The 13,042-nt window shown below is 39.8% G+C and overlaps 1 protein-coding gene across 50 annotated transcripts in view; it reads left to right on the top strand.

Annotated features, from left to right (window-relative positions):
- Window positions 1-13,042, top strand: part of Sorbs1 (sorbin and SH3 domain containing 1) — a 233,277-nt gene that overhangs the window by 62,569 nt on the left and 157,666 nt on the right. For all 50 annotated transcript variants that reach the window (XM_026394892.2, XM_026394886.2, XM_077798802.1 and 47 more), the window contains exon 2: window positions 2,260-2,348. The gene's annotated coding sequence lies outside the window, so the exon portion shown is untranslated. The remainder of the gene's footprint in view (window positions 1-2,259; window positions 2,349-13,042) is intronic.

Here is a 13,042-nt window from a genome sequence, read left to right as displayed (position 1 = left end):
TCATCTCTTTCTTATACATGAAGAGAACTCCACTTGGGGATTTTTCTGTGCACATGAGTGTGTGTTGCTAGGGTTTGAACTCAGGGCCTTGTGAATGCTGTGCCGACGCTCTACCACCAAGCTACATCCCCAGCCACACACACAGGATTTTTTTTTTTTTTTTTTTTAGAGAAAGTGAGAGAGGAGAGAGAGAGAGAGAGAGAGAGAGAGAATTTTTAATATTTATTTTTTAGTTCTCGGCGGACACAACATCTTTGTATGTGGTGCTGAGGATCGAACCCGGGCCGCACGCATGCCAGGCGAGTGCGCTACCGCTTGAGCCACATCCCCAGCCTGCACACAGGATTTTGATGGGTGGATATTCTGAGACATTTTCTCAGGAACATTCATTCTGGGGCTTGAATGCATAGTAGCTTCTGGCCATGGAAATCCAGGTCCTGGGGTGGAGATAGGCAGGACCGATGACTGGTACAAGAAAAAAAAAAAAATCTTTATTTACTGTCTTCTCAGAGATCTCATAAAAGGTTCAAGGTTTCTACCACCATGTTGCTTGGACACTACAAATTCTGGGACAACAGCGGTTGTCACAAGTAAATTATAAGTAGGCCTTGCCAGGGAGCAGGGCTGACTTGGTTGAATTCTTGATATGAACATACAAGACATGTTCTGAGTGTGCATCAGAGCTGTGTATCAAAGCCCAGTAGATGTTGGGTGATGTGGCATAAGGCAAGGGGCATAAGCCCCACAAGGTAATAAAAGATCTGGACAAGATCAAATTGGAGGAGCTGCTCACACCTCCTTGCTTTCGCCTATATCATCTCATGGTCTGGGATCCCCACCTTCCCTCTACCATCTCCTTCACACCTGGCCATCCCATCCAATTTTAGGATATCCTCTATGCTACAGCGTATCTTTTCATCTCTGCATTAGGTGCCTCTTCTCAGGGCTCCCATGACACACATGCATGCCCAGATCATTATATTCTCTGATTGTTTTGTAATTTGTTTGGAGTGTCTGGATGTGTCTTTAATTCAGGCAGAGCAATGAATGTAGGGGTCTTCCTCACTTGCGAATTTCCGTTACCTCACACGCTGTCTGGTAATTACAGGGTTCAGTAAATATTTGTTGAGTTAATGAATTAGTAAATTCTTTGACAGAGTGATATAATTAATTCCCACCAACTTGAAGTTGAGTAAGTGGCTCACTTATTACAGTGCCAGTACCTTATACCTGAGCTTATTTATAGTCTTATATTTAAGGTGCATATTAAGGGAGATTTTTCTAGCATAGTGTTCTAGACAGTTTGAGACTAAGCACTTTTGAAATAATGGCATTTATGGACAGTTCCCCCCAATTTGTATTTAAAGCAGTGAAATTATTAAAAATGTCATATTAAAAAATAAACTCTTAGGGAACCGGCTACACTTTACTCTTATATTCTTTGGTGACATGTAAAGGAATGCAAAACATTTTAGTAGGTATATCTGTTTTTAGTGGAGACTTATTAGTAGAAGCTTCAACTGTTTCCTTGACGTTAATACTTCTCTTACAGCTAAGTATTAATTTTGAGACACACAAGTATGTGCATGGATTTGTTTATTTTATATATATATATATTTTTTTTTCTGGTAGCCTTAGAATCATGAGTAGATAAAAATATTTCGGCATTACCTAAACAATAATGCAAAATCAGTTATAAATGTTAGCCACAGTTCCTCTGTATATGTCGAGAAGACAGTAAGGAGCAGCCAAGCCTGCCTGTGAAGAGCACCTGCTATTTTGCACCAGCTGATTGTTGACAGACACAAATATGGGTCATATTGACAGATCATCATCATATTCTTCTTCCCCTTTCTCCTCCTTTCCCTCCTTCTCCTCTTCTTCCTTGCTCTCTTTGCTGGAAGTCTGGGGGGATTTTATGTGACATACTCTTTGAACATACCCTGCAGATGACATTTAACACCTCTGTAAGCTAGATGTTGATCCACTAGTTTATGATTCCTGTTGAAGATGATCTCTTAAGCTCCTTTTTTGCCAAAGTTCCTATCATTCTTCAGGAGACTATTTCTGTGGATGAACTGAAGATTCTTGTTCTACTGTGGAAAGTCAGGGTGGGGAAGGGGGTTGGCCTGGAAGAGGAGGATGGGGACTTTGAACCTACATGGGGTTCCTGGCAATTGGTGTTTAGATGGGTCCCCTTGGGGTAAGGCCACAGTGTCTTTGATTCATACCAGGTATTTTATATATTTGTCGTTACAGGAGTTGGCATCCATTGGAAGAGTTTGTGAAACCCCCTTTCTGCCCAGAGCTCCAGGACCAATGCATCTTCCCACCACCTTAAGCCACTGGTGAATATGTGTGCGCGCGTGTGTGTGTGTGTGTGTGTGTGTGTGTGTGTGTGGTATGTGTGTTCCTTCTGCTGCAGTAAAGGGAAATATTTTTAGTCAACTGCAGAATGTGATTTGAAGAGAACTCTGCTAACCTTCCTCTTAGAGGAGAAAGGACACTAGTCTGGGTCTATATATTTCTGGATTTTACCATTTTTACTGTGGTGAATTACTTAGGTGAATTAGAGAAATGTATCCTGCCCTGTTTACATTGCAGGGTGGTTTGCTTTGAAGACTAAAAGAGACAATGAATTTGGAAATGCTTCCAAGGAAATGAAGTGCTGGGCAAGTATAAGGCCATATTATTTGGCTCTGAGATGTAGAGAAGGACAATTCTTTTTTTCCTTCCACACTTTATTAATTTTATTAACACACTTTTTCAAGCTAGAATCCCATTTTAGCCAACTCCCAGCCAGGGGCTTCTTCCCTTTGCTTTTATAATGTTCATAGACGTCTTCACCCTCTAATCCTCTGAGAGAGGGGAAAGCCAGGCACCTCTTAGTTAACCAGTGCATTAAAATGGGAACATTATTCTCATAGATGTATATGCTGGTAATGTGAATTTTACACACCTGTTTTCTTAGATCTCCAGAGTGGTTCAAGAGATTCATGTTTTCTATCTTTTCCTTTTTTTGTTTCTACCACTGTAGCTGCTGTTGTCTTGAAAGATGAATGAACTATATTACACAATGATCTTCATTTTTATTTGAGATCAGATCATTTCACAGTTAATAAATGTCCTTTGGAAGAAACTTAATTACTCATCACACCTGGTAAATATCTTGTTTCCGAGGTAGTTGAAAGAGACAAAAATATGTCCTTAGCATTGTGTTCAGTGCTGACATGAGGATACTTGGGGGCATGATGGCTGGTCGATGCTGAAGGTCCTGTGAGCAGTGACCCCTACATCTTGACTCCAGCCCCTTGTTGGAAAGGGGAGTGGGCCAGTCGACGTTTAATCAGCTTCCACCATGTGGATTGGGTGCTCTTGTGATCCAGTGAGACAAATCCCAGTGGCACGGTCACCTGGGGAGCTTGCAGGGTCCTGCGGTTGGAACAGAAAGGTAAAGGCAGGTAGGACAGACAGGCCCAGATTTAGGAGCCCAACTCAGCCACAGAGGCTAACTGTCCATACTGCTCTGTCTAGGTGTATAAGGTGAGCAAGGTGGACATTCTAGGTCCTACCTGAACCCCATCTGGTAGGCAGGAAGAGCTCTGTAGTTGGAGTCCCAGGGAAGCAGATGGCTGCAGGTGGCAGGACCTCTCATTCAGCAGACATGTGTCAGTGCCTACTCTGTGCCAAAGCACTGCTCTGAGCACTGGGAATTTGTTCATCACATGAGGAACAGTGGGGCTTAGGTTTGAGTGAGGCTGACAAACAAGAACGTGAGCTCCGTGAGGCCTGAGGTGTTGGCTCGCCTCAGTCACTGCTGTATCTCCAGCTCTTTAAGTTGTACCTGATGGGTACTCACTACGGTTTATGAATGAAGTAAACAAATAACTAAATAGAAAATGTATTTTCAGGTAGTAATAAATACTAAGAAAAAATAAAACAAAGTGAGGGACTGAAGGGATTCTTTTTGAAAGAATAGTCCAAAAAGGCTTCTGTGTGTGTGTGTGTGTGTGTGTGTGTGTGTACAGGCATGAGAGAGAGAAAGGGCGTGATTGGCTGAGACATCTTGTGCAGAGACCAGCAGGGGTAAAGGAATCTGGGGACAAGTGTTTAGACAAAGGAAACAGCAAGAGAAAAGAAAGCACTTTAAGGTAGGATGCATTTATCGTGCTAGAGGAACAGGAAGGCAGCCAATTTGGCTGGACTTAGGCTAGAGGTGGTTATAGGGAGGGATAAAGAGATGAAATCACTTGTAAATGGGGCCCATATTGCACAGGCCATGATAAGGAGTGAGGATTTTACCCAGAGAGTGATTGGATTCCATTGGAGAAGTTTAAGTGCAAGAGCCTGTATGGTCTTTTGTGTTTCAAAATCATTCCTCTGGATTCTGAGCAGAGAATAGACTTTGAGGACAAAAGGAGAATCAGTGTAACCTCTAGGAGACCCTTGCAGTGGTCCAGGCAGGGGATAAGGGTGTAGTGATGACAGAATGATGTGAAGTGGTCAGGCTCAGGGTATATCTTGAAGACAAGAGCCTCCTCAGTGGGATATGAGCAAAAAGAAGGGTCAAGGATGAGCACAGCATTTGACTGGGTAGATGATGTTGCCATTTGCTGAGATGGGGAACAAAGAGGGACTCAAGAGTTCTATTTAAGCCATATTTATTATTTTTTAACTTATTATTTGGTACTGGGGTTTGAACTGGTATCATTGAGCCACATCCCCAGCCCTTTTTATTTTTTATTTTGAGACGAAGTCTTTCTGAGTTGCCTAGGGTCCCACTAAATTACTGAAGCTGGCTTTGAACTTGTAATCCTCCTGCCTCAGCCTCTCAAGTCACTGGGATTACAGGCGTGCGCCACCACACCCAGTGAGCCTTGTTAATTTTAAGAAGTCCATTTTGTGTTCTTATAGAGATGTAGAGTTGGCTGGGCCTGGAAAATGTTCCTTTGAGAGTCGTCAGCATATAGATGGTAATTAAAACTATGAGTTTGGGTGAGATCATTTAGGGAGAGAAAGGAGATGTGTAGGTTTTTGACAAAGAAGGAAGGCAAAGGGTGGATTTTCAGATAAAATCCCTATAAAGAAATAAATGAAGTCCCATACTAATTAATATGTATGATAGGATTCCATTTTATGCAAATATGAATTATACAAATGAGATAATGTGGTGTAAATGCAGTAATTAAAACCTCACCTTATATAAACATTTGAAATACTGTGACAGCCTCCAAATCAAGAAAACTGGTTTTACAATTGCATAGTTCTGAATCTGGTCACATGACTGAATTATAAACTGCATTTGTGCAGTTGGCACATGGCTGTGCCTTTGGCTGGCAAGCAGAAAGACTACCATCCTTTGCCAATAACCTGTAAACGGCATTGTTCTTTATATGGGCTGGAACTTCAACAAGCTGTTTTGATGACTAAGTTTAATTCATTGTTCAGACATTTAGATTTTTTAAAATCCTATAATTACATCATCTAAAAGTTCATTAACTGAAGGTTTACTCAAATGAAAAACGTGTGCACCAAAGGTTAGATGTGATAAACTTCTATGGAGGCCAAACCGGTTATCATGCTTTACAGGACTACAATTTAGAAGATCTTTAAAATATCTTCAAAATATCAAGGATCAATGTTGTAGGATAAAAAGCAGCCAACATGTGCCATGATGGTTGTAGTAGATGTAAGGTTTCAGGTACCTCCCATAACCCCAACCACCTCTGTCTGATATTTATACACATTTTCATCTATTTCTGAGATTCTGGCTTTGGCTTCAGCTGCTCCATGTTGGTTTTGCTCATTTCTAGACAAGCCCTCCCTCTGAGCTTCCTCCCTGTTCTCTTTGGGCTCTTCAGTTTCCCCATTTCAAGCTTTCTGGTGAGTTTCTTTATCCTTGCTTCCCAGCCCCCATAGACATTCCTACCATCACCCGCACCAAAGCCTGCCTACCTCCTGCTGCCCTGCCTCTGGGTGCCCTTCAGTTTAGCTTCCCACCCCCAGGGCATCCTCAAGAGTTCCTTCTTGGTAAGTATTTGGCTCCACCCACCCCACCTGGTTGGTCTACTCAGGCCTTTTGTGGAAATGATGACAACAGAAGGGGAAACCAGTACAGGCTTTAAGGGCAGGGTGATAAGTAGCATTTGTGGGCTGTTTTAAATCCCTTGCACAATGGGCAGCCCCTAACTTGCTTTTACATGTGTTTTAAGATCCCTGGATTTCAGTGAAAATACTCTGAATGGAACTTCTGGAGCATCTAATTTCAGGAACATGAGCATCCATTTTGTAGGGTTCTCTGTAACCAGTGGTTTATGGCACATGAAGGTTTCAGGGGAATGGTATTCTTGATGATTGGCATCGACCCTGGTTTACATTTGTCTTTTTTTCTCCTAGAGTAGAACCTAAATTCAATTTTTAAAAATGAAGCTTACTAGGGGGAATATTTCTGCTCCCTGCTTCTTTCCTCAGTAAGTAATTTCAGGAATAAAAGGATAGGATCTTTCCGTGCTTTTAAATGGGGCATTTAAAAAATGGTGGTTTCCTCTATAAGTTAAAACAAATAGGAAGACAAAACGAAGGCCAGGGCTTTGGTCCAGCACTAAAGGAGATACCCAAGATGAGCAGCCAGTCGGGAGGGCAGTGGTATAAGAAGGAAACTGACCTCTCACTGTGTACCTCTTTGGACTTTACAATTTTTTGCATTGCTTACATATTATCTTATAAAAAGGATAAGAATAGTATCCCTTTTACTCTTAATTGACAATTTAGAAACAAATTTAAGTTCCTTTACCCCTTGGTCTGTTTCTGCTCTTGTTTGATGTGTCTTTTGATTAAGGCCATGGCCTGTTCACAATGTCCCCTAGTCTTTATTGGATCTGCAGTTTCATGTTCTTTAGCATTTTAGGACTAGGGTTCTTTAAGTTGAATTTCAAAATTTTTTTATGTATGGGAATATGTCCATTAGACCAAATTCTTTCTTTCTTTTCCCCCCGTATTTCTAAAAGGATTTAAGGCTGTTTCTGGTCAATATTTTCTTTAGCTGCTCTAGGCAAATAAGAATTTTAAATGAGGTTTAGTTGCCATGAGCTGACCTACAAATTAAGCTATTTCAACTGAGCATCTTGCTGTGGCCTGTTAGAGCATGTCTTATGACATTGTGGAATAGAATATGAGATTTGGTATCCATCGTGGTTGATAGTTTCTGACCCCAGAGTTCAGGCAAATTCAAAAGCAACCCAGGCTCATTTTCCTTGTCTTAAGAATCTCAGTTACCATAAGAAAATGCTCAAAATGGAGTGAGCACAAGTTGTCACTTATCTGAAAGTGAACAGTACAATTCACTGTTTAGAAACCATGATGCTGAGCACCACCCTGCTGTTGAGAGTGGGTGCTGTTTGGGGGTAGCTTCTGCAGTGGTCATTATCTAGAAATGTCTTTCTGGACTTATGTTATAAACCAGAGGTTTATAAGGTGTTGTTGTGAACTATAGAGAGGTGAAATCCATCTTGTGCAACAGTGACATTCCTAGGTGGTGGTATTTCTACGAAATGTACACATGTGATTTTGCACTGTTTTATCAAGCAGGAAGTTGGGTCACATTTGCTGGTCATGTGTAAAAACGTTATCTCCTTTTCCATCTAGTGGCTATTGTAAATAAACAGAGTGCAATATATTTTTTGTCCCTACATGTTTGGGGAAGTAAACATTATATGGTGCTTGGAGTTGTCACTGAAACAAGGAGATTGACGTCATCTCCAATGATTACCGCATGTCATAGGACAAAATCATCCTGATTGTTCTACAGACCCATCCTGCAGTCTCCTTATCAACAGAGATGACTCAGTGTTTTCTCCACTCAGAGAGAATGTCTCTGGTCTGCTGATTACAGCATGATTAAATAAAAACTGGTTTCTTCAGAGGCATGCTTGAAAAAAAAAAACAACAACTATTATTTGTGCATGTTGACTTAGCATATTTGGAACTTCATGATTGTAATCAGCTAGTTTAGTTCTTAAATGGGGGGAGGGGTCAGGAACCCCTTTAAGGTATATGTGCACATACAAGATTTGCATATGTAACCTTTTTCATTTTTAGGAGGTGACACTCCCTTACTCAGCTATCATGCTTAGTCACACATACCATTCTAAATGTAGCTCTTCTGGAGAGCTCTCTGTGGCAGGCACCCACTCTAAGATGACTCTTCTGATTACACAGAGAAAGATTAGAGCATATAACTATGCTTAAGGAATTCTGACTTCCATGAATTTGTAGCTTCCATAATTGTCCCAATATGGACTCAGAAGCTGGAAATATGATCTTATATAAGTTGGTGATTGCTTTCATTTAAAAAGGAATCAGAGGCACCTTTACCATTTTTGTTTTCTAACAGTTTTTGATTTCATTTTTTTTTTCTCAGGTTCCTTTATTCCCTCTTCAACCCCCTTCTCTGGTTAAAAGAAAAGCTATTTTTTTTTTGTGTGTGTGTGTGTATGTGTGTGTGTAGAAACACACAGATTGAGAGACTAGTGTTTATTTTCCAACAGAGTTCATGTCTCTAGATGTTGTATTTGTTCCCTGAGTTTGTCATATATACAACATGTGGTCTTCCATGCCAGTTGCAAACTAACTGCCCAAAGACACTAGTATTCATAAGTTTTTGAAGTAGGTGCCAGAATTGTAAAAGTCAGGAAATTTCACATAATTTGCTTTCTAGCTACTCTTGAAAAACTAGAATCTCTGGCATTATTTGGGCCATATTCCCGTGTGGAATGGTTGGCAGCAGTGGACCAGTATGCATGTCCCAGTTCACTATGGTGCCACCCACTTGCTACCTATTTGGACCTAACCCCTGACTTACTGCTTCTGTTTAAAATCTTATCTTGAAAAATGAAGGGGTTTGAGGTTCAACAAAACATTTGGTGTCCTCTTTTAAAAATAGTGAAACTAAATTTAAAATATTAGGGAGCAAAATAGTAGGGGCAGTAGGGTGAAACAAATATGTTTTGTTCCTTAAATATATTTGTGCATTTCTAACCCAGGGGAAGAAAAGAAAGCAGTTGTTATTTTTTGTAGTTGTTTCTAGTATTCTTTACGAATATCAAGTCATATTAGTTTTGAAACATATAATATACTTTGTATAATGTGATTTACTCATAAAATTACCATGTTGGAAGCATTTGTACAAATTTGCTAATTCTATTTGCTCTTAAATATTTCCAATTTTTTCCTTTCCAATAGAAATGAACTATTGAACTTGAAAAAGTTGAACATTGTTTATCCCACTCCCCCACTTTTTATAATTAGTAGGCAAAAATATAAAACCAGAGAATAGAAGTTACCCACTTTTTAAAATATATTTTTATTTTAATTGACACATCATAATTGTACACATTTATGGGGTACAGTGTGATGGATGTATACATAATCTAATGATTAGTAAAATAATAATCTAATAGTCATCAGTCCAGGTAGTTGGCATATTTATCCCTTCAGATATTTATCTTTTGTTTGGGGAACATTGAAACCTTTTCTACCAGGTATTTTGAAATAATCAGCTAATTGTTATCAACCATAGTTATATAGTTATCCTACTGTGCTCTTGACCATTGGAGGTTACTTCTCCTATCCAACTGTACCTTGTACCCATTGCTGCTACCAATGTTTTAATGAGACAAAGAGTTGTCTGTTTTGGGGGGGGGGCTATGTCTTCCAAAGTGTCCAGTAGATTATAGAAAAGAAACTTAACAAGTAAAAGCCAACAACTCAACCTGAAACTCGAATAACCATGGAAACTTAATCCAAATCATTCCTATTTTATGAGTTGTCATGAGACGCGTTTCTATTTCTTCTGATACTGCACTTTCTCTCCCAGAATCATTTTTTTAAAAATTCTGATTTGTTATACATGATGGAAGAATGCAATTCATTTCATATTACACATATAGAGCATAATTTTCAAGACACTGATTGTATATGTTTTCACACCATTCATGTCTTATACATGTACTTAGGGAAATGATGTCTAAATCATTCCACCTTCATTTCTATCCCCCTGCCCCCTCCTTTCCCCTCCCTCCCCTTTGCCCTATCTAAAGTTTCTCCATTCCTCCCATGCTACCACCCCCAATCGCTATTATGCGTCTGCATCCTCATATCAAAGAAAACATTCAGCTTTTGGTTTTTCGGGGATTGGCTTGCTTCATTTAGCGTTATATTCTCCAACTTCATCCATTTACCTGCAAATGCCATGATTTTATTCTCTTTTAATGCTGAGTAATGTTCCATTGTGTGTATATACCAAAGTTTCCCTATCCATTTATCTACTAAAGGGCATGTAGGTTGGTTGCATAATTTAGCTATTATGAATTGTGCTGGTATAAACATTGGCTGTGTCCCTGTAGTATGCTGATTTTAGGTCCTTTGGATATGAACTGAGGAGTGGAATATCTGGGTCAAATGGTGGTTCCATTCCCAGTTTTCCAAGGAATCTCCATACTGCTTTCCAGATTGGCTGCACCAATTTGCAGTCCCACCAGCAATGTATGAGTGTGCCTTTTCCCCCACATCCTTGCCAACACTTATTGTTGTTTATATTCTTAGTAGCTGCCATTCTGACTGGAGTGAGATAAAATCTTAGAGTAGTTTTGATTTGCATTTCTCTAATTGCTAGAGGTGTTGAACATTTTTTCATATGTTTGTTGATAGATTATATATCCTCTTCCGAGAAGTGTCTGTTCAGTTCCTTGGCCCATTTATTGATTGGGTTATTTATTTATTTATTTATTTATTTTTGTGTTAGGGTTTTTGAGTGCTTTATATATCCTAGAGATTCGTGCTCTGTCTGATGTGCTTGTGGTAAAGAATTGCTCCCATTCTGTAGGCTCCCTATTTACCTCACAGATTGTTTCTTTTGCTGAGAAGAAGCTTTTTAGTTTGAATCCATCCCATTTATTGATTAAGAAAGTTAGGGCCTAATCTGACATGATGGAGATTTGGGCCTATTTTTTCTTCCATTAGGTGCAAGGTCTCTGGTTTAATTCCTAGGTCCTTGATTCACTTTGAGTTGAATTTTGTACATGATGAGAGATAAAGAGGTTTAATTTCATTTCATTACATGTGGATTTTCAGTTTTCTCAGCACCATTTGTTGAAGAGGCTATCTTTTCTCCAATGTACGTTTTTGGCACCTTTGTCTAATATAAGATAACTGAAGTTATGTGGGTTAGACTCTGTATCCTTCATTCTGTACCATTGGTCTTCAGGTCTATTTTGGTGCCAATACCATGCTATTTTAGTTACTGTTGCTTTGAATTATAGTTTTAGATCTGGATTAGTAATGCCACCAACTTCATTCTTCTTGCTAAGAATTGCTTTGGCTATTTTGGGTCTCTTATTTTTCTAGATGAATTTCATGATTGCCTTTTCTATTTCTATAAGGAATGCCATTGGGGCAGAATCATTCTTATAAATCTCTGAAAATGAAATACTAGCCAGGATAGAGGTAGCATATGTCTTTTCATTTTTAATTTCTTGGTTTTGGGGTGAGAACTCAACAGACCCTTGGTGTGTCCTGGAGAGAGCATGAGAAGGCTGGAATTCTCACCTTGGTCACCCGCCAGGCCCTGACTTCCACCTACCCTAAAACAACCAACGCTCTCTGGGTTTTTGTTGTTTCTGATATTAAATGAGACTCTTCACAGTCTAGAATTCCATTGTTGATTCACATGCAGCCCCCACTCAGTGCCGGGAATGAGTTATGGGAAATTTGGCGCTCTGGCTATGCAACAGCTTCTGTGGGGTAGAGAAGCAGAGTCCCAATGAACGCCATCATTTATTCCTCATGCTGACTATAGTAAACACTGAGAAATACTGAATATAGTGGGTTATGTGCCAACCAGATCATGGCATAACGCTAAACTAGCTGTACTGGGAGAAAATTCTATGGTAAATGGTGCAAAGGTGAACTGGGCAGAAGGTTATATATCTTTGTGACACTCTGTATAGACCTTTACAGGGCTATATGCTGACCTACATTCACTGGGGCTTATGAGACTTCAGTCACCCTAATACTTGAATTTTTGCAATCCTGGGTGATACTTTTTCTTTATTACTTCATGGTTCATTCAGAGCCAGGTGCATACTATCTCTTGGCCATGGTAAGTCAATTCATTAATCAGGACAAAAAAAGAAAAATGGCAGAGAGGGTAACATAACATGATGTAGAACATGCTGAACAGAGGTTGGCAAATGGGGGCTACTGAGAGTGATTTACAGTGGGCCTATGTCAACAGTCATGGGCTGAGAGCTTATGATGGCACTTAAAACATGGAAGAATGTATTTGTATGCATACATATAATATAGTATTTCACATGCTTGTAGTCAAGCTGTTGTGTATATATTTTATACCAAGTATATTGTGTTTGTTTTAGGAAATCATTTCCAAAATAAATGCACTAAAATGACTCAGTACTGCTTGGTTGGCATTAAATGGGTTGTGTGTGTAGGAGCAAAGGAGGGGCCAAAGAGCAGGCTTGCAAATGCCTTGCCATTGTGTTTTAGAAGGGATCTGCATGCAGAATTGTAGACTGAATTCCTGGTTCACGTACCTGAAGGTACTGTGTATTTACATCTGTCTACATTGCCTCTTCAACATCTAATTCATTGATTCATTTACTTGTTGATTCAGCCAGTATTTATGGAGTAGCTAGTAGTATTTGCATAATGCCTTTTGGCATGTGGAATACATCCAAATATCTTATCCTCCCCCAAGGGTGCTGATCTTAGAGCCCAGCACATATGTGGGCAACGGCTCACATTGATGCATGACTATAATTTCTTTTTCTTAGTAAAGTCTTTCCTTTTATTTTCTTTTTTACTTGTGAACAGATAGCCGTGGCTTAGGGCCATTTAGGAAGGAACTTGGGACAGGTGGGCAGCAGGGTTGCTATGGGACTTGTGCTGGACGGTCATTCTCATGAACAGCGGGGGTGGGAAGCATCTACTGAATAGGAGAGTGGGGTGGGTGGGATGTGGTTGTGGC

Source organism: Urocitellus parryii, chromosome 5, assembly GCF_045843805.1.
Source record: "Urocitellus parryii isolate mUroPar1 chromosome 5, mUroPar1.hap1, whole genome shotgun sequence".
In the NCBI taxonomy this organism is placed as follows: domain Eukaryota; kingdom Metazoa; phylum Chordata; class Mammalia; order Rodentia; family Sciuridae; genus Urocitellus; species Urocitellus parryii.
The sequence above is the reverse complement of the archived record's forward strand: the minus strand, read 5'-3'. Positions and strand labels throughout refer to the sequence as shown.